The following is a 25,329-nucleotide window of genomic DNA, read 5'->3' as shown; positions in this document are numbered from 1 at the left end:
AGATGTGGGGGAGGGAGAGGGGTTGGAGCGAAGGGGCGGAGCTATCAGAACGACGAGGCTTGACTGCGGGGCTGACGGTTCGTGTCGCTACCAGTCTGCTGACATGGTGCGTCAATCAACGGTAAGTTTTGCCCATTACTTGCCCAGTATTACTTTGAATATTATTATTGTGATTGAGGATTAAATCCGCTTTGAAGACCACCGTTTTATATTGTGCAGTTTAGCGGCAAAATAACGTCAGTTAGCCAGCTAACGCTACCTTTGTTGAGTTTATGCTAGCTAAACAAGTAGTGGTTGTAGTCTACAGCAGTAATTAATATATTGTAGCCTACTGCTTTGGCACTAACGGTTGATAACCGTTTATGAAAATAAAACCAATTGAACTGTACTGAAATAATTACACGTTTTATAATTTACTTGGGCTCCTGCTGTGTTTTTAAAGCCTTTGTAAATTATCCATGCTATTTTCTAGAACGAAGACTTCAGAATCTTAAAATCCCTTGACGTTTGTATGCAATTGTGCTAAATTCAACTCTGGAATCAAGCAAATATTAATATGTTTGCATGACATTAGTTATTTATATTTTGCCATCACTTAATTATACGTTTAATACATTCAAGTCAAGCTAAGGTACATGTGATGGTAGCTAGTTAGTGCTCTTACCTGTGAGGCCTCCTCCAAACAGCATAATAACCAGACAATAAAACTAAGTACCAGTTCTAGATCCTTGACTTTAGACAAACAATTCAAGAGACAACATGTATTTAAAGACCAATCTTTATTTGAATGTTCCTCTTAACCTGATATATTAGTTATACATTAATAGTATTGACAATCTAAAAAAACTGAGCAACACAACTGTCAACTTTATATTTCTTAATGTCTAAAGCATTAATTATTTGCTTATTATTTTTTCCCGTCATATTCAGTGTGGACGGATTGAGACAACGTGGTATCCATAGAGCTGCAGAGACTTCAGGGAGAAACCTCTGTGTGATGGACGTCCTGTCTGTTGGTTTGGAGAAGACTGAGGGTCTTTCATCAGCGAGGAGGTCCAGGCCTGATGGAGGAGCCCATGCTGGGCAAAGCTGATACCATCTGCACAGGCCTAGTCTGTCACGTTATTTGACTAAATGTGTTTACTTATACATTTAATAGGCCTTACACCTTCTGTCCATATGTGCTTTTTATTTAAAACAACTTTTGGTTCACATTTCAATAAATTGTATTTATATTTGCACTCTTTTCGTCCATTATTCTTAATGAAAATAGATTACACATTCACATCTGACTGAAGATTGGCCCCATTTATTTGTGACGTTACAAACTCTGCGGTACAAGGCACAAGTGTTGTGAAGCTCATAAAGTGAGGCAAATAGAAATAATCAGCTGATGGAGTGTAGATGTGGAAATAGATGCATCCCATCAGCTGACTATGTTTTTCGCCACACTTTATAAGCCCGACTATAACCACCCCTTGTCTGAGGTGCAGGCAGCGTCACAAACAAATGATGGTCCTGATAGACTACAAAAATATTCGGTGTGCAGATCTTTGTTTTCACAATAAAAGTAGTTTCTTAGTGAATGTCCTGTACTGGTCTTAACATCTCATAAAATCAGCTTTTAATTTTCCTCTTGGATGTTCTTCTTGACCCTCAGAGAAAGAGGGGATGTCTTTCAGGCATGTCCTTTCCTAACAAAAATGACAGGAAACATAAAACATATTATTGCAGAACAAGTGTGTTATTTATGAAAGCGGTGTGTTTGTGTGTTTAGGGGCTGTAGATATAATTATTTTGTAATTGTAATCAGATTATGAATGAACAGTATGAAATTCATCAACATTGAAATATATTTTATTATCAAAATAATATTTAACTGTTACAAAACGTAGTGTAACTGTAGAAGCTTGCTCTGTTGTCTCACTGAAAGAATAACTTTTAGCACGTTTTTACAGACAATATTGAGAGATAAATAGTAGCAGTTCTCACTATGTGATAAATATCTTTGCCTTCAATACATTAAATTAGAAAGCTGACAAAATCATATTGCTTGTTAACATCTAAATGTAACTTTTTGCATGGAAAAAACCCTCAACTTCACTGATGTGTAGGTGATTTAGTATTGTTTAATGGTATGTATATCAGTGTATTAAAGTCAATACTTCATTTATGTAAACCAATATATTTCTTGATTCTTTGTACAGTATGAAAAAATAGTATTTGTACCTGTGCTGAAGTTCACTGCTGTGAGGAATCCAGTTATGTGTCTCACTCTCTGGTCCAGCCTGTCTGCATCACCTGGACACCTTAAACAAACAAATATATATATATATGTAAAATACCATGTGTACAAACAATATAACTGATTATCTTCTGTTGAACATGTTGGATTGTGTATAGTCCGAGTCAGAGTCCTTCTTATTTTACTGTAACTTTGGAAGTTGTGTTACCAATGCTTACTGTTTATTTGATACCCATTTGGTAATGCAATTAATAAAAACAACAAGGTTTGGGTTTGTTCTTCAGATATGACTGACGTAAACGAGTAAGCTCAATAATGAACTCCAGCTCAACCAACGATATTGTAATATCTAAGTAATCATCTTGAAATATGACATTAATAATTGTAATATACACACATCTTATTGTGAGGTTGATTTCACATACACTACTTCAACGTTAGCTAAATAGAAAATAGCATGGATAATTTACAAAGGCTTTAAAAACACCACCGTTAGTACCAAAGCAGTAGGCTATAATATATTAATTACTGCTGTAGACTACAACCACTACTTGTTTAGCTAGCATAAACTCAACAAAGCTAGCGTTAGCTGGCTATCTGACGTTATTTTGCCGCGAAACTGCACAATATAAAACGGTGGTCTTCAAAGCGGATTTAATCCTCAATCACAATAATAATATTCAAAGTAATACTGGGCATGTAATGGGCAAAACTTACCGTTGATTGACGCGCCATGTCAGCGGACTGGTAGCGACCATAGCGACACGAACCGTTAAGGCCCAGATACACCGGCCAGTCACCTGAGAAGTCGCCGACGCCGACACCGACTGTTGCGTCGCCGGACTCTCCTGCGTATTTGCCGAATTCGTACACTGGAACACACTGCAAATCCGAGCCGAGCACATATGAACTGCGCTTGCGTGAGTGGCAATAACTCTCCTTACCAGCAGGCGGCGGTAGTGTGTATTCATCATTCAAAAGAGGCAACAACCGGAAGACAGAGAAGAAGAACAGACTCCGTGATATAAACAAACAACAAATAGCGTTTTTCTTTCCATTTTCACTCTCGTCCATTGAAAACATGAACGAACAGGAGCTCTATAAACCGATGAGGGGAAATAGCCGTCCGTGTGTGTTCCATCTTCCATCTTAAATCATTTGTTTACCTCCCTCACTTCCGTTAACGCTTCTCATGCACTGATTCGCTAGCTGAACAGCCAATCAGTGTTATCCCTTTGTCCGACTTCCGGTGGTGTTCCCGACGCCGATTCAACATGTTGAATCGGCAAGAAAATGCGTCAGGTCGGCAGAACTGACCCGACGGTGTGGCGCACACCACTCCGAATAGGGCGTGCCCACGCTTATGTTCGGCCCGACTCCCATTTACTGCCGATTTCGGGCCGGTGTATCAGGGCCTTTAGCCCCGCAGTCAAGCCTCGTCGTTCTGATAGCTCCGCCCCTTTGCTCCAACCCCCTCCCTCCCCCTACATCTACAGCTGATCTAAAGGTGAAAATTACTTTTGCGACACATTTATCGCAAGAAGTGTAGCAAAAGTCAAGACCGCAGATTCGTCGATTTATACTGCCACAGACCAGATTCGTCAAGTTGTAATGACTGATTTGAGAGGTTGTAATAACCAAGTTGCAGTTGTAATGGAAAATATATTTAAAAAATATGTATTTTTCTGCAAGTGAATATTTCAGCACTAAGTTCATTTTTTTTCTACAAGCTAAAACACTTTTTTTTTTCTTCTGTGACTTCAAATTTGGTTCACAGTTACGTGGATATTTTATACAAGTGTAAATTTGGTTCACAGTTACGTGGATATGTTATACAAGTGTAAATGTATGCACACAAGCTCAGATTTTTTTTCTCATTTTTTTTCTCTTTTTGCTCACATCAGGTTTTACACGCTCTCACATTTTGCACCATATCTACCTTCATATGGCGTTATATTTGTGCCTCTATCCTGAGCACGCAATGAAACATGTTGCGCATAGAAAATGCGATTGAGCGCACACTTGAACATTTTTGAGCACAGAGAAATATATTTTCTTTCATAAAACTCCTGCTCCGTGCGCAAGCAGACCGCTGCACGCGCTCTCTCTCCCCCGCTCGCTCGACCTCTCCACCCTGTGCGCGCTCAGCTTTGCCTGTGCTCGCTCAAGTTGTCACAGCGTTACAAATGTGCCACAAAACCAACCAATCGGAGAACTCGAGAAGGTCAATTGTGATTGGCTGGTCGTCTCCAATCATATCTTGTATCTGAGATGAGAGAGGGATTTTCGGTTGCCATCAGGCTGTTGACGTTCTTATTACACATCCGTCGTTGACATTACAGGACATGACAGACTCGAATGAAGAGAATAGCACACCACAGTGTCAGGTGAGTTATACATTTCTAGTTTTCTGATATCACGTTATTGTTTGCAATGCCTGAGTTTGCTAGCCGGCAACATAGCTATAGGGGTAGTTTAAGCAAACAGCTAACAAACCGTAGCCTACATGTACGCCATGAACCCTTCTGTATTGATTACTTGCTGTAAGCATTAGAGGTGGCAGAATGACAAACATGTTTCTCTCTCTATCACAATTTTGGGTTGACCAGAACCTGGACCAACTTCTGTTTCCTGTTCTACAATGGGCATAGAGCTTGCGTTAATTTTCAACCGGACAACTAAACAGATTAGGCTAGGACCGGATAAAGTTAGCAACACACGTTAACCATGAACAGCCTATTAATCCGTTCTCTTAATGTTTATTCCGTCCAACGTTGTGGAATTAGAGAGAAAGGGCTTCTTAACGTGCTTTTATCCGGGGTGGAGGAAGTTAAATATAACATTGGGGCGTGTGATTGTAGTGGGTGGAGGTGGTGAAATGAGGATATCCATTTTGGAGTTCAAGCTAGCATAATATAGTTAACGTTGCACACTAATAAGGAAGAGAGCTATTTTTGTGATACATTGCTATTGATATGGATTTAGAGTGGATATTTGAGACAAGTAAACAAAAACGTAATTTATGGGTGAGTGTTTTTAGCAGAGTCATATTATGTCCTTGTGATTCTGTTGATTATTACCTTTCTGTATTATGTTGCAGCTCAGCTGATTTTGGATTGATGGCAAAGGGAGAGGGACTTAAGTTAGAGTGAAAATACAAGGTAAGTTTAAAATAGGTCAGCCATTTCCCATCCTATAGGTTGCGAGATGTATCTAACCCTTTCTCCTGTCTTTGTCTCTCTCTCTCAGCACAAGAACTCCAGGGGGATTCAATGGAGCCTGAAGACCTGCAATGAGAACCTCACCCTGAGCCTGAGTCTCAACTCCCAGAGTTTTGCAAGCCTCTCCCTGTTCCTTATTTTTGATTAAAAAGACATTAAGCCTCCCAATGGTGTGGTCTTCGTTTTGTGAAAAATATGATTACCTCACATATTTTGTTGCTGTTGTTGTCTTTTGTGATAGTTAAAAGGCTCCTGCTGACTTGAGCCAGCCATTCTTTCCTCCTCTCTGTGTCAGTGGGGAAGCTGTACATGTGTACTTCTTTCTATGAGTGATTGGAGCATCCCCCAGCAGCACAGCAAACCATGGGGGAGACTATATGCCAGGACAACACAGAGGAAAAGGCACAGACAAACTGCACGCATGCTATTGAATGTTTATTGAATTCCATTTATTTACAATGGATGTTCCTAAAACAACACATTTAACATCATCATGCTGCTGCTGCTGCTGCTAGTGCTTTGACTCATTTTGCTGTCAGTTGACAATCATTGATAGGCACCTGTCGGTCTCCTGTCCTTTCTGAAAGTCATAAAGATTACATTAGTCATTTAGATGACTTATGTCCTCAATTACCAGAGGATTACTGAAACCACCATGAATTAAAGAAATGGTAGAAACGATTCTAATCAGAATTTTGAAACCTTCCTTCCCTCCCTCTAAATATATCAATAAGGATGTGATGTTCTTGACTCATACAAGTTTAAGAAGATAATATTTGTTTTAAAGAATTAAAAGCAATAAACAACAGGAACTGGATCTGTAACCAAGGCAACGTTAGCCTAACATGTATGTTAACAGGTAAGATAGCTGTTCACACTATCCATGTATATTTTCAACTTTTTGCAATGCTATATATTCTATTTAAGATGTTTACATTTTCGATTGTTTAATTCTAGTCTTTTAACTGTCTAATGTACAATGCCTTGTCTTTTGCTGCTGCCGCGTTAACATTTCCCCAATTGGTATCAATAAAGTACTTCTTATTTTGTCTTAATCCTCAAATATTAGCACATTTTACTTAAAAAACAAACAAACACATTGATGTAACTACATACACATATCGATATGTTGTATACATATTGTAAATCAAAACCTTGATTGACCAATAACTACCAAAAATTGCATTTCTATCCTGTTATTAATGCATTCAAATCGTGATTCAAATGGCCCGCCACAAACTTCCGGGAACTTTCTGAGTCTCTCTGAACCACGTGACAATCAAGCATTTTGGACTTCCGCTGTCGCAACTCTTCTCTCTACATGGTGCTGGACCAGCCAATCAGAATTGATCTTTTCGAGTTCTCCGATTGGTTGGTTTCGTGGCACATTTGTAACGCTGTGACAACTTGAGCGAGCAGGCAGGCAAAGCTGAGCGCGCACAGGGTGGAGAGGTCGAGCGAGCGAGGGAGAGAGAGCGCGTGCAGCGGTCTGCTTGCGCACGGAGCAGGAGTTTTATGAGAGAAAATATATTTCTCTGTGCTCAAAAATGTTCAAGTGTGCGCTCAATCGCATTTTCTAGGCTCAACATGTTTCATTGCGTGCTCAGGATAGAGGCACAAATATAACGCCATACCTTCATACCAAGTCTCACCCTTTGAGAGTGAGAGTCACGCAATTTAACCTCTTCACACGCCTCACGCCACACTTGCCATTTCACACGCTTTTTTCCCCCTCTCACTACTTTATAATTATATTTTTTATTAAATGATATATTTCCATAACTTGTTGCTTGAGGCCTGCCGTAGTTCGAGTCAGGGACAGGGTGAGCCCGCCCTATTATGCCCCCGATTGGCTGACCGAGATATGTGATAACCAATCATCAGCCCTCGAGGCTAAATCTAACCAACCCAACGAAAGGCACCACGTATACAAACCAATCAGAGTCATTGCGTCTCTATCCACAGACAACTCTATGAGAACAACACTTATGGCGGAGAAATCGAAAAGTAAACGTGAGATGTTTGTCAGCGCCTCAATAATGCCGTGACTGACATTTTCATCTGAAGCGGGAGATCAGGCGGTAGGTAACCACTTCATTTTTACAAACACATTATTTTTACAAATATCTTTATTTTGATGAAGTCAACGGTGGGTCTGACTAAGTGAGACTTAACGTCACACAGGCTGCTGGTGAGCAGTGTGGCAGGTTGCTGCGGTGGGTTTAACAACAAACAACCGTGACTAATAGCAGTGTTAGTTAAATCATCACGTATTTGCGTGTGTGAGCTAATGGATATTTACTATGAGCTAAGGGAATTTACAGTGCTGTACCTGTGCTGTTTGCATTTCTGTCTAATAAAATATTCAATCAATCAAACAGTAACATGTAGCTATCTTTTGAGACTGGATCATTCATTCCTTAACTTTATACTTCGATTTCTGTCTGATGTTTGTTTGTTAGTTTGAAAGTCTGAAAGATGTCGGGTAGACTCTTGGCTCTTGTCACATTTTCTTAACATTTTCTTAATAGATTGTACATTTTAATGACCACATCTGAAAAACAACCCGTTTCAGCTACATTACTTTACCAGATCAGTGCACATTGTGTTCTTTTTAGTTTTCCTAAACTTCTCCCATACAACGGACCTGACGAGCGTGACAAACTGAGCGAGGAGTTTCTGGACTACCAGTCCATGGACATTGCCATCCCCGAAGACCCAGACACGTTCGACATTGAGAGCTTTTGGGGGAACATGGCATCAATGAAGAATAAGGTACGAATTATTCTGCACCCTTTGAAATACCCATTGACGTAATCAACTTAATGCTATACAAAAATACTTGAGAGTAATTAGGCTTCCTATGTACATTTTTCAAAGGTGACCGGTATGAGCAGATTTGGGAGGCTCTCTCGTATCGCCAAGTTGGTGTTGGTACTTCCACATTCAAATGCTGATGCTGAACGAGTGTTCTCTGTGGTGGGACTGAACAAAACCGAAACAGTTTGGCTCTTGATGGAACTCTATCATCCATCATGACTGTGAAGATGGCAAACCTTGAGCCACAGTGTTTCAAATAGGAGCCCACTCCCTCTGTCATCAAGGCATCAAAATCTGCCACAAACACCTACAACATGAGACATGTCATGTAAACCAAAACACACAAACAAAGAAATGCACTTTTTTTATAATATATATTATATATATATTATTCTGGTTCTATTTATATTGACATTTTATAAATAAATGTATTTTATTTGTCAAACTTTTTCTTGTTACAATTGCTTTAATTTCTACTTGTGCTGGTCAATTATTAACAATATATAAGCATGAGGAGGCCGACAGTGCAGGGAGAGCAGCTGGCATGGGGCTGAAGAGACATCACAACAGTCTTAATGTTAATTTAAATTGAGATATTCCTCTAAATCGACGTTAAAAAAGGCCCAAAAAATTTCGCCGCCGACCTTTGGTCGGTGGCCGAACGCATCTTCCCCCGAAAGTCTCACTCCTACTTTTTACTGAAACTTGGCAGCCCTGGTTTAGTCCCTCCCTCCAGGGAAGCATGGAGGGACACAAGGAAACCACGAGAAGCAGGGAAATGAGTTTTAAGAGCAATGGGACGTCCTTTCCTCCGGAGCATCACGTGAAGCGACGTCCGTTTGTGATGACGCCGCACAGCTGTTCGTCTGACAGCAGCTCTGTCCCCGTTATTTTCACATACACCCCTGCCACACATTTACTGACACAAACATTTGTATCATCTGTTGTAGACCCCAATAAATAAAATCAAATAAGAACTCATTCTCAAAAAAGATAAACGCCATTCTTAAAATGTATAAACGAACAATAGTTTGATTAATATTGATTAGAGTGTACAATAGAAATAAAATAATTGAGAGAAGAAAAAGATATATATTATCTATCAAAACCCAGTTATATTAACATTCATTGGATTGCACACTTTGTTTGTTTGTGTGGATATGTAGCACATTAACATTTTAATAGCACTTAATGACTGACTGAATGGAAATGACAGTAAATGAAAATATAAAACGAAAAAAGCGATCATGAAAATGTTTCCAATAAATGAATAAAAACATTTTTGACCACTTTATTGTTCAGATATATCACATATGTTTAACTAAATGATACATGAATTGAAACAAAACACAGTTTAAACTGAGGAGTGACTCTCGTGAGTTTCATTTATTTTCTTCACTCCGCTGGGGTACTGCTCTCATGTTAAGAACAAGAAGCATGAGATCAGTGCATGCACTGCATCGTCCAATCAGTGAGCGATACACAGTAAGGGGGCAGGGCGAGTATCTGAGGATTTCATCGGAGGATGGACTGGTGGTTCCTCGTTTATCTCTCCTCCATTATCGCTCCTCAATCCTCGGTCCTCCGGCAGAAATAAGAGCCATGGGACGGTACTCAAGATGGCGCAAACAAATCAACTTCCGGTGAGACAGAGGAGCGAGGAAATGAAAATAGTCGACCTGAGACAGGGCCCAAATCCCCCTCCTCGACTCCTCGACTCCTCGTTCCTCCGGTAGTGACCCGGAAATGAATTTCAGCACGCCATGTTGAAGGACATCTAATTTCTCTGTCGAGGGTTGCGTTCGGATAGTTTAAAAATCAGCTCCTAAGTTCTAACCCTATCTCCTATTCCTTGACCTCTGAGTGAAACGTCACAGGGTTAAGGGATAGTGGATAGGATAATTCAAAAGGACTTAGGAGAAGAGACTGCGGTACTTTAGAGAATCCGAATGCACTTTCACTATCCGATGTGTTTATGATGCACCAGCGGACGTCATTGTGTGCGTCTGCTGCTGTGGGGAAACTATGGAAACTACAGTTTTCTATACAATGGACAACATGGATGTTTAATAAGAACGAGCGACTCATCTAGAGACTCTGCACCGTGCTCTGATGCTGTTGCTTTATGCTTTATGAACAACAGAGAAACATATTCTTCATGACCAAAATTGGAATTGAAATAAAAATGAAAGTGAAACTTATGCTCGTCTCTCCCTCCGGTCCACATTAATACAAATGATCCCAATCCGTATGATTGTATGAAAATATCTTAAAATCAATACAAATGTGTTTATTATAAACGTTAGTCTTTAATACCTATCACTGTGTATATCACCATTCAAACATCTTTTAAAAGTTGAACAAACCCCACACAGCTCAGTGAAATGTTGACTTTATTTGATAATTTCAGTAAAAACTAATGTTCATATTTCTCTTTTTGATTATCATACTGATGAACGTTCAAAACAAAGCACTTTGGCAACTTACCACATACGTTTTAAAATGCTTAATAAGCACCGTAACTTTCATGATATAATTTCTCCGTCATAATCGTTTGTGTCCGTGAGCGGCCGACTGTTGTGTGACGTCAAATGCTGCGGCTGCAAGGTATTGTGGGGCAGCATTTTCTCCTCTCCTTTCGGTTAGGGAGGTCCAGTGGTTCCTAAGCTAAAGGAGGTTATAAAGGAAGTTTGAAACCTCCTTTCCTATCATTCTAGAGAATTCGAACGGCACTTATCATGGCTGCCACTGAGGGACTTCCGGGTAATTTCACTCGGTTAGGAAGGTTCCTAAGCTAAATGGACTATTCAAAAGCAACCCAGGACTCCTTTCCTCGACTCCTATCCTCGATACTTAGTCCCGCCCACAGGAGATGCGAGCGGAGGATTGAGGAGGGGAACCGAGGAGAGAATATAGCTTCACTTCACATATCAAAAGTGCTAAATCAAAGTACTATCTGTCAGTAACCACAAAGAATCTGAATAATCCTGGAAAATTTTGGAAAGCCATTAAATCGTTGTCTCCTGTCTAAACATCAGTCAGGCTTCAGAAAGCAACACAGCACCATCACTGCCACAATGAAAGTGGTGAATGATGTGGCAAGTATTTTAGATAATAAGCAAAGTTGTGCAGCTCTATTTATTGACCTTTCCAAAGCATTTGACACCGTCGATCATCGCATCTTAAAGCAGAGGCTAGCCAGTATAGGCATTTCCAGCCATGCAGTAGGGTGGTTTGTGAATGACCTCTCTGAAAGGTCCCAATGTGTTCATTTTGATGGGCTGTCTTCTGAGTGGTTGAACATTGCAAATGGTGTTCCCCAAGGTTCTGTTTTAGGTCCACTTTTATTCTCCATCTACATCAGTTAGGTGAAAATGTCGATGAAGCTACTTTACATTTTTATGCAGATGATACCGTGATGTACTGTGCAGGTCCCTCCATTAAGGAGGCTGGTGTTAAACTACAGGCTGTTTTTAACATTATTCAGACTCAGCTCTGAACTAAAGCTTATTTTAAATGTTGAGAAAACCAAGGTAATGCTCTTTTCTAAAGCTAAAAAGATACCAGAGCCTGTTTTAGATATTGTAACTACGCAAGGAATAAAACCTGAAGTGGTTACCTGTTACAAATACCTTGGTTTCTGGCTTGAAATCCATTTCCGGGTCACAACCGGAGGACCGAGGAGTCGAGGAGGGGAAATTAGAGTATCGAGAAACCTCTTGTGTGTGTGTGGCAATAGCGCATTTAGTGTGCGTAGAGAGTGCGTAGAGTGTGTAGAGAGAGGGAGTGAGGGAGAGAGAGAGAGGGACCGGTGCTAGCAGGGACCGTGATGTTAGCATCTGGTTAGCTAGCTGCACTAACGGACATAAGGAGCTGTTTCCACAACAAGCTGCGGAGAGTCTTCTCAGACTTAGGGGCTCAGGTGAGCTAAAGGACTCTCTGAGTGTTTAGAACAGTTTTGTCAAAAATTATTCATAAGATTATTTCCGCGGCACACCTTCATATGATCATTATAGTTATACGAACAATAAGAGAATAAATGAAAAACAGGTATGAAATAGCCTACTATACAGATGTAGCGATTCATTTCAGACAGTTTGAAACGCGAGGGCCGTGATTGGTACGTTATCTGCCCTCGCTCACAGTAGGGCCTGGCTCATTTCGTGGCATCGGCAGGCAGTTGCAAGTACTTCCGGCATCTGCCACAGAGGCCGCTACTCCGTGGTATCTGTGGCAAGTATATGCCACAGATGTGGTATCTGTGGCAAGTATATGCCACAGATGCCACAACTTGCCGTGGCAAGTATATGCCACAACCATGCCACAACTTGCCGTGGCAAGTATATGCCACAACTTGCCGTGGCAAGTAAATGCCACAAGTTAAGAGAAGGTTTATGGTAGCTGCCACTCGCCTTCCGTGGCAAATGCTGATATTTAAACCCGTATTTATCGCGTAAAATGTCGCTGTTTTTGCATGACTCAGCGTTCTGTCAAGAACTCGAACAATATAAATTGTTCGCCAGTTTCAAAACGCAATAAAAGGGTGGATAAAAAAGCATACATTGTGTCCTGATGTTTTAATATACTGTCATGATTGTCTTAACGGAATAACATGGTTTGTTTTGATTCACTGATATCAATATCTAATAAGAATAATCTGAAGCATTTAAATAAAAATGTTCAACCAGAATTAAAATATTAAACAACAAAACAGATACAATGACATTAATCTGTTTATTAACAACGAAAATAATACAAATTAAGTACATATGCCTGGATTTAAAATAACACATTTATACATGTGTACAATCAAATATAACTGTCCTTTGCCTCATTTATAAAGTATAAATCTTAGCATCTCACTAGCAGTGGCAACTGCAATCAGTTACAGCTGCCCTAAGTCTATAGCCAAGTCTAATAACACCATTGTACACGTTGCTGTGTCAATACAGATATTTATTTTTTAATTATTTGTCTTTACTAGTAACAATACACCTGGTTATCGTAGCAAGCAGTGGAAACTCCCCTCAAGAAGCGACAATTGCCAAGGGCTTGCGTTGCAACGCTCACTTGACAATATTTCTTTTTTTCTTACAATATAGGCCTATGTTTAGCCTACTATCATAGATATAGCACGTTTGTTTATTTTAGCAAACCACGTAGGGTATTCCAAGTAAAATTGAATATAAATGATAATTTATTATCTTTTTGAAAAATAGAGATCGCACATCAGTCCTGTGTACAGATCAGTCCGATAAAGTCATGCCTAAACAGCGACATTTTACACGATAAATACAAGTTTAAATATCAGCATTTGCCACGGAAGGCGAGTGGCAGCTACCGTAAAACTTCTCTTAACTCTGGCATCTTGTGGCAACTCCCGTTCAGCATGCGCAAATGCCACGGAAAGTTGTGGCATATACTTGCCACGGCAAGTTGTGGCATATGCTTGCCACGGCAAGTTGTGGCATCTGTGGCATTTACTTGCCATGGCAAGTTGTGGCATATACTTGCCACGGCAAGTTGTGGCATCTGTGGCATATACTTGCCACAGATGCCACAGAGTAGTGGCCTCTGTGGGAGATGCCACAAATGCCAAGGCACATGCCACGGCGAGTAGTGACAACACTCATTGTGTTCTAGTATGATAAATAAAATAACATTGTACCTTGAAAATCAATGCATTCGTTCATTTGACACGTTGGTGGTTTTAGGTAGGCTATACAGCGACCCCTGGCGGTTCTAGTGTGAAGTAAAAGTAGAAGTAGCCAACCTAAATGTTGGAATACTCTGTTACAAGTAAAAGTCATGCATTAAAATGTTACTCAAATAAAAGCGCAAAATGATTAGCATAACAATATACTTAAAGTGCATATTACATGTTTTCATTATAATGACTGATCATGAAAGTGTTCTCAAAGCTGGTAAAGGTGCAGCTAGTTTTAATGACTTTGTATACTGTAGTAGGGCATCTTGTGAATTTACTCCAGGAGTAACTATAAAGTCTGATTTAAGACTTGATTATATGTATCATCATTAATCAGAATCTGTAGTAAGTAACTAAAGGTAGCGTATTAAATAAATGTAGGGGAGTAGGCTACAATTACACAATTTACCTCTGAATTGTAGTGGGGTAAGTAGCCTACTACGTAACATACCATTTACATACTCAACTAAAGTACAAGTAGGCTATTTCTAAATCACAAGTACAGTACTTGAGTATACAAGTTAGCCTATTTCCCACCTCTGGTCAACAATGTTAGATCTTTATGTCAACTTACTAATAATATATCTTGAGTATTATCATAAAAATAGCACGTTTATTTATTTTAACAAACCACGTTCTCCAAGTAAAATCTATAGAACATATAATGTTTAATCTTTTTGAAAAATATGATCGGACCATCAGTAACAGATCATCAGTCTTGTGTACAGATCAGTCCGATAAAGTCATGCCAAAACAGCGACATTTTACGCGATAAATACGGGTTTAAATATCAGCATTTGCCACGGAAGGCGAGTGGCAGCTACCGTAAACCTTCTCTTACCTCTTAACTTGTGGCATTTACTTGCCACGGCAAGTTGTGGCATATACTTGCCACGGCAAGTTGTGGCATATATAAGTTGTGGCATATACTTGCCACGGCAAGTTGTGGCATCTCTGGCATATACTTGCCACAGATACCACGGAGTAGCGGCCTCCGTGGCAGATGCCGGAAGTACTTGCCACTGCCCGCAGATGCCACGAAATGCGCTTGCTGTCTCTCCTCGCTCAAGGGAAAACCTCCAGCTTGACTTGAGACCGCCCCCGTGATAGATAAATATAATTATAATGAAGCCAGCTGCAATGGATCAATGATCCACCAGGGGGTGCAGTGGGGTTCCACACTGGAACTCATGTGAAATAAAGTGAGATACAGTATGCTGGATGTACAGCGGAACTTTGTTAAGATCCATATGTCACGGATATCATACTACTGTGCTAAATAAGAGACATGTAATCATTTACAAAACATCACCATGTTGTTATTTAACAAAATAATTGTGTTATTCGAAAAAAACGAACGGGAGGAAATGCAGCCCGGCTCTCAATTTTTAATCCTAATTTAATCATCATCTTCACCACGATCATTTATGTTTATGTTCGCCGAATTGACATGAAATCACTGACACATATGAATATACTGTATTCAACTTCATTAAAACGTTATTAACGTGCCTAAACTCAGTAATTCACCAAAAATATGTATATTTTAATGGAGTTTCGTCGGTCGATCAGGATCCCAAAATGTAGCGGAGGGATCCTCATCTGGATGAAGGGTGTTATTTTCCCCATAAAGAACAAGTCGCTGCAAATTATCCCGCTTATTACATGGCCACATTCTCAACAAAGTAACGACATGACTCCCAATATTAATTGAAATGCTTTTATGGATTTAGAAAATGTTTTTATTGATTTAAAAAATAGTTGTATGTATTGATCTAAATTCACATGCATCCGCTAAGAAAAATAGTCCGTTGTTACAGTTTTTTAAACAGTCTGAATGAAACGGCAGCTCTCAGCTGTGTATTTACACAACTAATGGCCCATCAACCACAGCTCTCTCCCCCCCTCCCCCCTTGATCTTTCTTCTCCAGCAGCTAAATTAAAGGTAGGTTACTCTGAGTGACAAGCTTACAGTTAGACACAACACTGTCATTGCAAGTGACCCTCAGTTAGTTGACTTTTATGTTCAACTGCTAAATTCGTTACTGATAAAAAAGGGCTTCTACTGTACCTAATTACCTTAACACTAGAACCGCCAGAGGTTTTTGTATAGGCCTACCTAAACCTGTCAAATCCCGCTATTAGAATGCAATTTTTAACAACATAGGGGGCTACATAACACACTTTCAGGAAAAGTCAGGGACTGGGAGATTTTAATATTTTATTGAAAAAAAGTTACATTGCACACACACAACACACATCACACAAATTGACCCGATTGGCGGTTCTAGTATTAAATAAACTCACTAATTAATGAAACCAGTTCAATACGCATTATTCTTATTCTTATCATTCTTTATGAGCGCAGAAATAGTCTTAAAATCAGATCTGTTTTTTAAATGAAATCTGACGGCAGGCAGTTAGCTCTGATCACCTATGACAAATGCGCCGCACCTAATCGCTGGCCATTCAGCCACAGACACTGTTCGAAATGGGGGGGAGCTAGGAGGGCCTTGGCTCCCCCGAAGAGGGAGGGAGCTCCCCTGAAGGCTGACTTTGAGATAAATAGGGGGAGCCCAAAACAATCGTGCATATTTGTGTCACACAGATTAGAAATGTTGAGTTTCTGTAAATAACAGTTCTTGAAATAAATAATAGTTATTGTTCATTACAGTTTCTGAATATTTGTTTTATATTTGTGAATATGTCTGGGTGTTGCCATCTGTATGTGGCGGCGCTACATTCTTACTTATGTTGCTATGGTTATGGCGGTGATGCCGGCGCGGTATTAGAAATGTTCATATTGATATTTTTTTAACTCTGGCTGTGTAATAAAAAAATATGGCAAAACGAAAACAGCCAAGCGTCACGGCTTTTGGATTCACAAGCAAAGAAGCGAAGGAGTCTAAAAATGACAACGTGAACGGAAAACAACTTTTAGTTGGCTGGCTGTAAGCGGCGTTAGGGTCGAGTTTGACAGCTCCACACCGAGGGAGAGGCCTGCCGATGCGGAGCCTGAAGAGGCTTCAACAACGGCCACATCCGCCGGCATAGTGACACCGTCTGTATTAGTAGAAGAGTGTTTTTATAGCAATTGATCGCATCCGCGCTGCTGCGCCAGTCAACAGAGCGTGCGTGTGACATATTTAGTAGCAGGATTTGCTCTGAAAAATAGGGCTCCCCGAAAGCAAATGGGTAATTCGAAAAACTGACAGAGCTCCCTCTATACAAATCAAACTGTAGAAGGTGTGAAAGCACCTATTGTTTTAAATAATGGTCGGAATGTGACCTGTGAGCCTTCTGAATTACCGTGGGACAGCACATTCTAAACTAAAATGTTCAATCAATAAAGTAACATCTTATCTTATCTTAATAATATCTTCATATTAATAATAATAATAAATCATACAGTATGTGTCCGAAAGGGAGCAGGAGGAAGCAAACACAAAAATATACTGCATATTAAAGCAAACGATTGTAAAGGTTAAAGTATGAGCATAACAAATAAAGAAGTGTAATGTAAACATTTACATTATAATTATGATTATTTAATATATAAAGACTATATATTATTGAATTACAAGATTAGATATACTTTAGCTGATCTAAAATATTGATGTGTTCAAATGCTCTTCAAAACACAACTGAAAGTCCATGAAACTTGTCTTTCTGTATTTGTGAATGAAGCGCCATCTCCTGGTTAAAACCTGAAATTGAAAATCTGGCAACGCCCTCTTGGAAAATAGTGGGAGGGCTTAACATTCCTCTATACTGGTCTTTGGCTGGTAGTAGGCAGGAAGCTGTAAGCTGGAGTCCGAAATTCAGTGCTCCATCTGTATGGCAGTAAAACAAGAATACAGTTTAAAAGGGGAAGGATTTGTAAAATATCCATAAAGAAAAAGAAAATCTGTTTACAGTTCTGTTTCATATGGGTGCTGAGAGAGGTATCCATAGATCTCTTCATGTTGCTCTCAAAGTGCACCAGATTGATGCTTTCAACTTCAATATTTAAAAAGAAAATCATACTCGGATTTAGAGAAATTAGATGTCCTTCAAAATGGCGCGCTGAAATTCATTTCCGGGTCACTACCGGAGGATCGACCGAGGAGTCGAGGAGTCGAGGAGTCGAGGAGGGGAAATTTGAGTATTGAGAAACCCCTACAGTCTTGTCTGTCTCGTATAGTTCGCGTCTTCTCCTGTCTCCTTGCCAGATTGTCTTGTGTGTTTCAAGCATTCCAGCGTTAAGATCTTTTGTCAAGTAAGTCGTTTTTTGATAGGTACCGTTAGACAGTTTATTGAGTGTTTGTTTTGTTACTTTATGTATTCAGTGTGTTGTTACCTGATTACATTTAAGTTAACACTTTATTTTGATACTTTGTTTGTCTCTGCATCGTGCATTTAATTCCACGCTTTTGTACAGCCTTAACAGTACAATCTGGCCCAAAAATGGAATTAGCTGATGCAGAACCAGTTAAAGCAGCGATACGACTTCAGGGAGAACGTCTACACCAACATGAGGAGAAGTCCTCTGTCATACACCAGGCAGTGAGGGACCTGGCGGAGCAGCAACATGGACTCCAAGCCTCTGTCAACACCCAAATCAGCGACATGGCGGAGGCGGTGCATCGTGTGCTGGCACGTACGCCTGGACGCCGGTGCCACTGCTCCGGCATTACCTGATGCTGCGGCTCATCCTCAACAGCTGGCAGCCCCTCGTACTACAGCGGCGCCGCTTCCTGGATCCCATGCTGTCCCTTTGCCTCGCTTGGCCCCTCCAGATAAGTTTTCCGGAGATTCTAATGACTGTAGATCCTTTCTGACTCAGTGCGATCTACACTTTAAGTTAATGCCCTACATATATAGCTCTGAATCTGATTATGCTCCGATCGCATTTATCATTTCTCATCTGTCCGGCCGTGCGGCTGCATGTGCAACGGGGGAGTGGGAGAAAAATTCTGCAACTTGCAACTCAGTCTCTCAGTTCATCCACTCGTTTAAAAGAGTGTTTGCACATCACACACCAGCTGTAGAGCGCACATAATTTGACATACATTCAGCAAAATCAACGCCGAGTGGCGGATTATGCAATTGAGTTCCGCACTATGGCTATTGATTGCGATTGGAATGATTCAGCGTTAAGGGACATATTTCGGAACGGACTATCAGAGAAAATTAAGGATCATTTATTGCTTATGGATCCTCCCACAGACTTAGAAGCTATGGTAGCGGCTGCTATTAAGATTGACAATCGTATCTGTGAGAGGGATAGAGAAAGAAAGAAGACTGCCTTTTCGTCCAGCGGAACCAGGGGGTTCTCACCTGTTTGTCATCCTGTCCGGAGGACACCATTCGGCTCGTCACCTGCTTCAGAGGCCACAGCGCCCCCCATTGACTCGGAGGAGCCGATGCAGGTTGGCAGGGCCAGAATCTCACCGGAGGAACGACGTCGCCGCCTAGTGGAGGCAAGATGTTTCTGTTTCTACTAAAGAACAGGCTCCCCGGTGAAAGGGAAGACACTGGTGAGCCAATCTGACTTTTTTTACTTCCCTCCACGCACATTAACTCAAGTTATGCTATGTGAAGGTAATCAGGTTATTGAACAGGGGGCACTTGTAAATTTTGGAGCCGATGAGAGTTTTTTGGATAAAGAGCTAGCTCTTAGGCTTAACCTGACGTTGACGCCATTACCTTCGCCGTTAAAAGCGAACGCGTTAGATGGGCGCCTACTATTCACAGTCACTCATTGCACCACACCTGTAAGAATGACAATCAATGACACTCATGTTGAGAACATAGTTTGTCATGTGTTTAAATCAGCTCAATACCCAATCATTTTAGGTTACCCTTGGTTACTTCTGCACAATCCTGTCATCGATTGGCGGTCAGGAAAAGTACAAGATTGGGGAATGTTGTGTAAACAGAAGTGTGTACACGATCAGAGTAAGTTGGTACTGAGGAAGATCTCCACTTCTAAAGCAGACTGTCACAACGAACCTCTTTCTGACTATTTTTCTGATTACCCTGATTTATCAAAGGTCCCCACATGTTATCATGATCTAAAAGGAAGTCTTTAGTAAAGCTAGGGCGAGTGCACTATCACCCTATCGGCCTTATGATTGTGCTACAGACTTGTTGCCAGGATTCACGATTCCCAAGAGCAGAACCACTGAGAGAGAAGACGGAGACCCAGAAAGAGGGGGAGAGCAGAACAGTGCTGGACAGACAGACAGGAGCAGTGATAGTCAGATCAGTACTACAAGTCCAGCTGGACCACATGGTACAGTATGTTAGTTCACTGTTAACATATTTCTATATAACAACATGGCTTTCATGTTCTCATATATTAGCCTGTGGTAGCCTATAGTTCATACTGTAGCCTACATGTTCAGAATTGTGCATGGTAGGCAGGCACACTCTAGTATGTTGAAGTTAATGCAACGTCCCTCACACTAGGCTGTGAGTGGGCGAATGGATTTGAGTATAGGACAGTTGAATTGTTTAGTAAGTACTGATACAGTAGTAAATGAATGGCCCTAATTGCTTATTTTCTCTCATTTTAGATTTATCCAAATATAAAGCCGATGGACCAATACAGCCACATCTTTCAGCCTTTCCGAAAACCATACAAGGAGGAGCAAGAAGATCGTTCCACAGTGAGTGGTGTAAAGAGCATACCTGGCTGGAATATTCCCAATCTAAGGATTAGTTGGGTCTAGAACCTCAATTCCGTGACCATTCTTCTGCTAAGATGTTTTGACACTTGATTTGACATCATTGGACCTTTTATAAAAAATATAGACCCAAGGTCCCTCCCAAAAATCCCGACAATCTTTGCTAGAGGGCCAAATCCAAGATGGCTGCTCGCGCCATCTTAAAAAATTAACTTTTGAACCAGAGCGCCTAGAGTCATGTGTAAATGCACTTTTTGGGGTAAGTCGACCACAAGGATTCCATTTCTGACATCAGTTTGGCGCTATGACATCGTTCGGACCCACAAATCCAAGATGGCCGCCACCCGGTCGAGAAATTACACACGTTTTGAGTACTGATCGACTTATAAGCAAATAATCTGCATATTAATATTTTACCATGAAATAAGAATGTATGACACGATATACAACTACTTAACCTTCAAATAAAATACTTTTATTAGCTGTAATTTGACTAGTTAGCAAATGAGAACACTTCAAACAACATGTAATAACGCAAAAATGCTGCCTCGAGAAATGGCAAGTTTTGAACAATAACACAAATGAAACACAATTCTGCTTTTTTTTTAATTTATCAATATGACACTGAGAGTCCGTATCAGTCTGAATCAGAGCACCCTGCCTCGCTACATTCTGAATCCTCCGATTCCGATGAATCGCCTCTCTGGACAGCAGCAACTCGATTTTCGTCATCATCATCGCTCTCATCTTCCTCATCTTCCTGTCCCTCTTCAGTTGGCCTTGGTGCAGGTAGATGCATCGGGAGTGCGGGTCGCGTGTGACGTACAGGGCGACAGCAACCACCAACCAGCTCCCAACCATGTCCGATTGGTGAGGGATGGTGCTTTAGCGATGGATGGCGCACCAGATACGCCAGGTAGTTGGCACGGAGGCAATGTTGACGCAAGCTGTCGGCATCCGGAGGGAGACGGATGAAGGATTTCTTTTTGATGGTCCTCCATTTAGCAGCACGGGCCTCAGCCATGGTTTTGCTCTTGTTGTCACCGTAGATGATGCTACGTGTGAAGGCAAAGAGCTGCTCCAGCACCTCCTCTGTCAGGGCAAGGTTATCTCCACATCGCGAGAGCTGTTGTCGGGCAACAGGGCTCTTCGCCACCTGGTCATACACAGACTTCTTACCTTTGCCGTAAAAGCCTGAGTTTGCATCACAGCCTGTCATACAATGCAGCTGCACAATACAGTCGGCCATCATGTCAGTTGTCATGTCACAGCAGCGTACCGTTTCCTGCTTCCTCTTGATACAGAGCATACCTGGCAGCTGCTGTGAGATAAGTGCTGCCGCAACATATACATCAGTATCAGTGGCATCGATGACAACTGGACCACTGTAGCCTGACTCGCGCAAAACTACATAGGTGGAGAACAGGACAGTGTCAGCCTCAGACTGGTCAAAGCTGTAGTTCTGCATCGGTTGTTGGGTTGATAAGTTGGTACAGTGGGAGCCGACAGAGTAGACAATCTCCACATCAACACTCTGTGCAAGATTGGTCAGGTAGCTGCATATCATTTTCTGCAGCCGCCCCTTGTTGCTGGAGCTACACAGCAGCGTCTTGAACATTCTGGCAGTGGGGAATGCGTCACCCAATTTCATGTAGGTGTTGGGCACATGTGTGTTTCCCTGTACTCTCAGGTCTCGCTCGTCATCCTTCGTCGAGTATGCTGTGTCGTACGGGTCGTTCACACATATGATACGGTGAGCATTATGATGGCGTGCAAGGATAATCGATGATAGCTTGTGGACATAGTCCGACCACTTGTATGGGTTGCCATCTTGCGTCCGCCGATCCTCTGCTGATGGAGTTGCCATCCTCCAGATCATGCCCATGTCCACAAGAGCGATGTATGATTCCTGCAGATCTACAGATTCCAGAGAGAGCTTCTGCACGAGCATGCTCTTCTGTGTCTTTCTGAAGGTGCCGTTGGAGTTAAATAATGGCACACACTCCTCGACAATACGATGTTCGAGCAACTCGGGGAGGTTCACAAGTTGACTGCCCTCAACCAGGTTTATCATTGCCTTGAGGGCGCTTCGCTCCATTTCTGCAGCTTTCGCCTTGAGTTCATCTGATGGCTTCTCCTTGCTTAACGCCTTCGCAAACGTCAATCGTTTGCACAGAGGGACGGGTGCATGAAGAGAGGTATTCTTATTGAATACCCGTTCTTCCAAAAAGTGGGTCAATTTCTTCTCCCCTGCGGCATGGGCTGAGTTGAAGTCTGCAACGAGCTCATCAGAGGCGGGCATGGCCGACTGCAAGGTACGGAGGGTGGTTGAGGCCGTATCGAACGGGAAGGTGTCAAACTCATGCATGCATTCAACCAGGTCTTGCACACACTGCTCATCTTCTCGCATCCGTTTGGGGCCGCATTCCGTGTGCTTCCTCTTTGTCTTTTTTCGGTTTGCAAGGGCATTGTGAGCTGCCCGGATCTGGGCCACATTGTTCACATTTCTGGAGTGCACCAGCAGCTGCTTCTCATTCTGTAGGATAGAGAGCCAACCAGACTTCATTTTGCTACCCTTGTTCATGGTGCATTCGATCCACATGTCCCAGGCCATGTTGGAATAGGGGTTGCCTGTGATGGACTGGGTGAAGTCAGTACGAAGGAACGCAACCTGATCTGCAGGGAGAGCTGTCAACATCGCCCAAAAGTCTGGCAGCCACTTCCCATATCTATTGTTGTCGTAAGCTACCATCCATGGCAGCATCGCACGCAGAGAGCTCACATACTCATCCCAGTTGCATATATGGACCGCATGTACATTCTGCATGAGCGCGTCTGTCATGGACAGGAAATCCCTCCAGTAGTTTGCCATGTCACTGGCCTCAACGTTGGTGAACATGTTGGTGACAAGGCTCTTGAGGTCAGCATCATTCTCTAGTGCCACATGAGCATCAGCGCGGGATTCCTCGGATTGACTCGTATCTCTCAGAATGTGAAGGTTCTCCCTCGTCTCATCAGCCAGGTCGGGCCCGAGGTTCTCCTTCATCAGCTGACACATAAGGGCCTCGTACATGAGTCGCAAGCAGCGTAGCCCCCTCTTATAATGTTTGCCTTTCAGTGCACGATCGACGGAGCCATCGGCAATAACTCCAGCCGCGACAAGTACTTCACCTAGTTCACTACCTTTGTACCGCTTGTAGATGGCACTCATCATCACACACTGTGTATGGAAGGGACCAAGAAAAGGTACAATGGCACTGAATTTGCTTGGGTTTTCGGCCTTGAGCAGGGTGATGAGGACATACACGGGATGATCTCCAACTAAGAAGGCAAAGGGCATGTGCTTAGTTGCGATGATGGTAACCAGCTTGTCCATGACGTCCTTCACAACTGACTTGTCGGGCGGTTGATTGTAAGATGTATGAAAATAAGCCTTGCTTTTGTCCTGCCACATATTCAATCCAGCGTGAAACCCGTTGTACGAAGGGATATTCTGTTCGGCTGCAACAGGGCGGTCACCATTCACATCAGCACGTGCAAGGGCATGAATAATGCTTCGCTGGCGCTGAGGCTCAGTACTCGATGAGACAGTAGTAGGCTTAGGACGGATCGGAGGCTCGCCACGCTTGACGGTCCTATATGGCATAACCGTTTGCATCTCAGAGGCCTTCTCAGTCAGCACGTCCGAGACAGTCTTGGCATGTTTGATCCGCGGTTGCTCATCCTGGGTGTTTGCCTCATGCTTATGTACAAGACGTTCTTCGCGTTGCAGAAACATCCAATTACAGCGGTGTGAAGTACCTCCTCCTGTCAATGTATCGTTCCGAAAATCGTCATTGTCGATGATACTGATGCTTGGTTCCCCTTCATCGATCTCTGCCGGACAGACCGAGCACCGCTCAAGGTCATGCATTGTCCAAACATCACGTAGCAGAAGCACGTTCGGGTAACTGATCCCCATGCCCAGCTTGTAGTACGAATCAACAAGCTCCTTGCTACGAGTCAATCCGTGAAGGGTGACGGTGGCATTGATGGCGGTAGTGGTGGGTCGCTTTATAATGTACTGTGTGATGAGAGAGGTGAGAGAAAGTGTGCTTGGAGACAGATCTACCCCATGCTTCCCCTGCAAAGCCGATAGCAACTGCAAAACGAGAGGCGGGAGTTCCTCCTCCTCCTCTAGCTCCTCGACTCGTGGAGGCCATGGGACGAGTTTGATGGACTTGACATCATCTCTGAGCCGCGCAGCCACATTTTGCACCAGTTGCTCACTGCTGACACCAATAGAGGAGATCGCTGCTTCGACATATGAACCGCTCCCAGACGTGTCATAGACTAGGTCGCTCTGGTTTCTCTGAGGGCGAGAGTGGAAGCCGATCTTGTCCTTAAACTCCCGGGTCAGGATATCTTTGATGTAGGATGACTTGACTCCAGATGTTGGGAATCCATACCGAGAAACGATAGAGCTGTAATCTCTGAGGAGGCTCTGCAGTGACCTTAGTTCATGTTCATCAAAGATAACTGTTCTGATGTTATCAAAGAAAATTGTCTGAGCTTCACGGAGAGTGACATTGTGCATGTGGGGAAGTTTGTCATCTTCACTCATTCTCTGGTAGTTACGAACATATTTAAACCAGCATTTGTGATGATATCTGATATCAAGTGCAT

The 25,329-nt window shown here is 42.1% G+C and overlaps 2 long non-coding RNA genes across 2 annotated transcripts; both read left to right on the top strand.

Annotated features, from left to right (window-relative positions):
• The first annotated feature begins 4,206 nt into the window (after positions 1-4,206).
• Positions 4,207-5,630, top strand: LOC307039297. The gene is made up of 2 exons (XR_013808199.1): positions 4,207-5,406; positions 5,495-5,630. It is a non-coding gene; the product is annotated as an uncharacterized lncRNA (long non-coding RNA).
• Positions 5,631-6,388: 758 nt separating this feature from the next.
• LOC307039296 lies at positions 6,389-8,731 on the top strand. Its single transcript, XR_013808198.1, has 3 exons — positions 6,389-7,547; positions 8,085-8,241; positions 8,347-8,731. It is a non-coding gene; the product is annotated as an uncharacterized lncRNA (long non-coding RNA).
• The last annotated feature ends 16,598 nt before the right edge of the window (positions 8,732-25,329 follow it).

Source organism: Notothenia rossii, assembly GCF_949606895.1.
Source record: "Notothenia rossii genome assembly, chromosome: 5".
In the NCBI taxonomy this organism is placed as follows: domain Eukaryota; kingdom Metazoa; phylum Chordata; class Actinopteri; order Perciformes; family Nototheniidae; genus Notothenia; species Notothenia rossii.
Note: the sequence above shows the minus strand (reverse complement) of the source record. Positions and strands in the feature narration are given on the sequence as shown.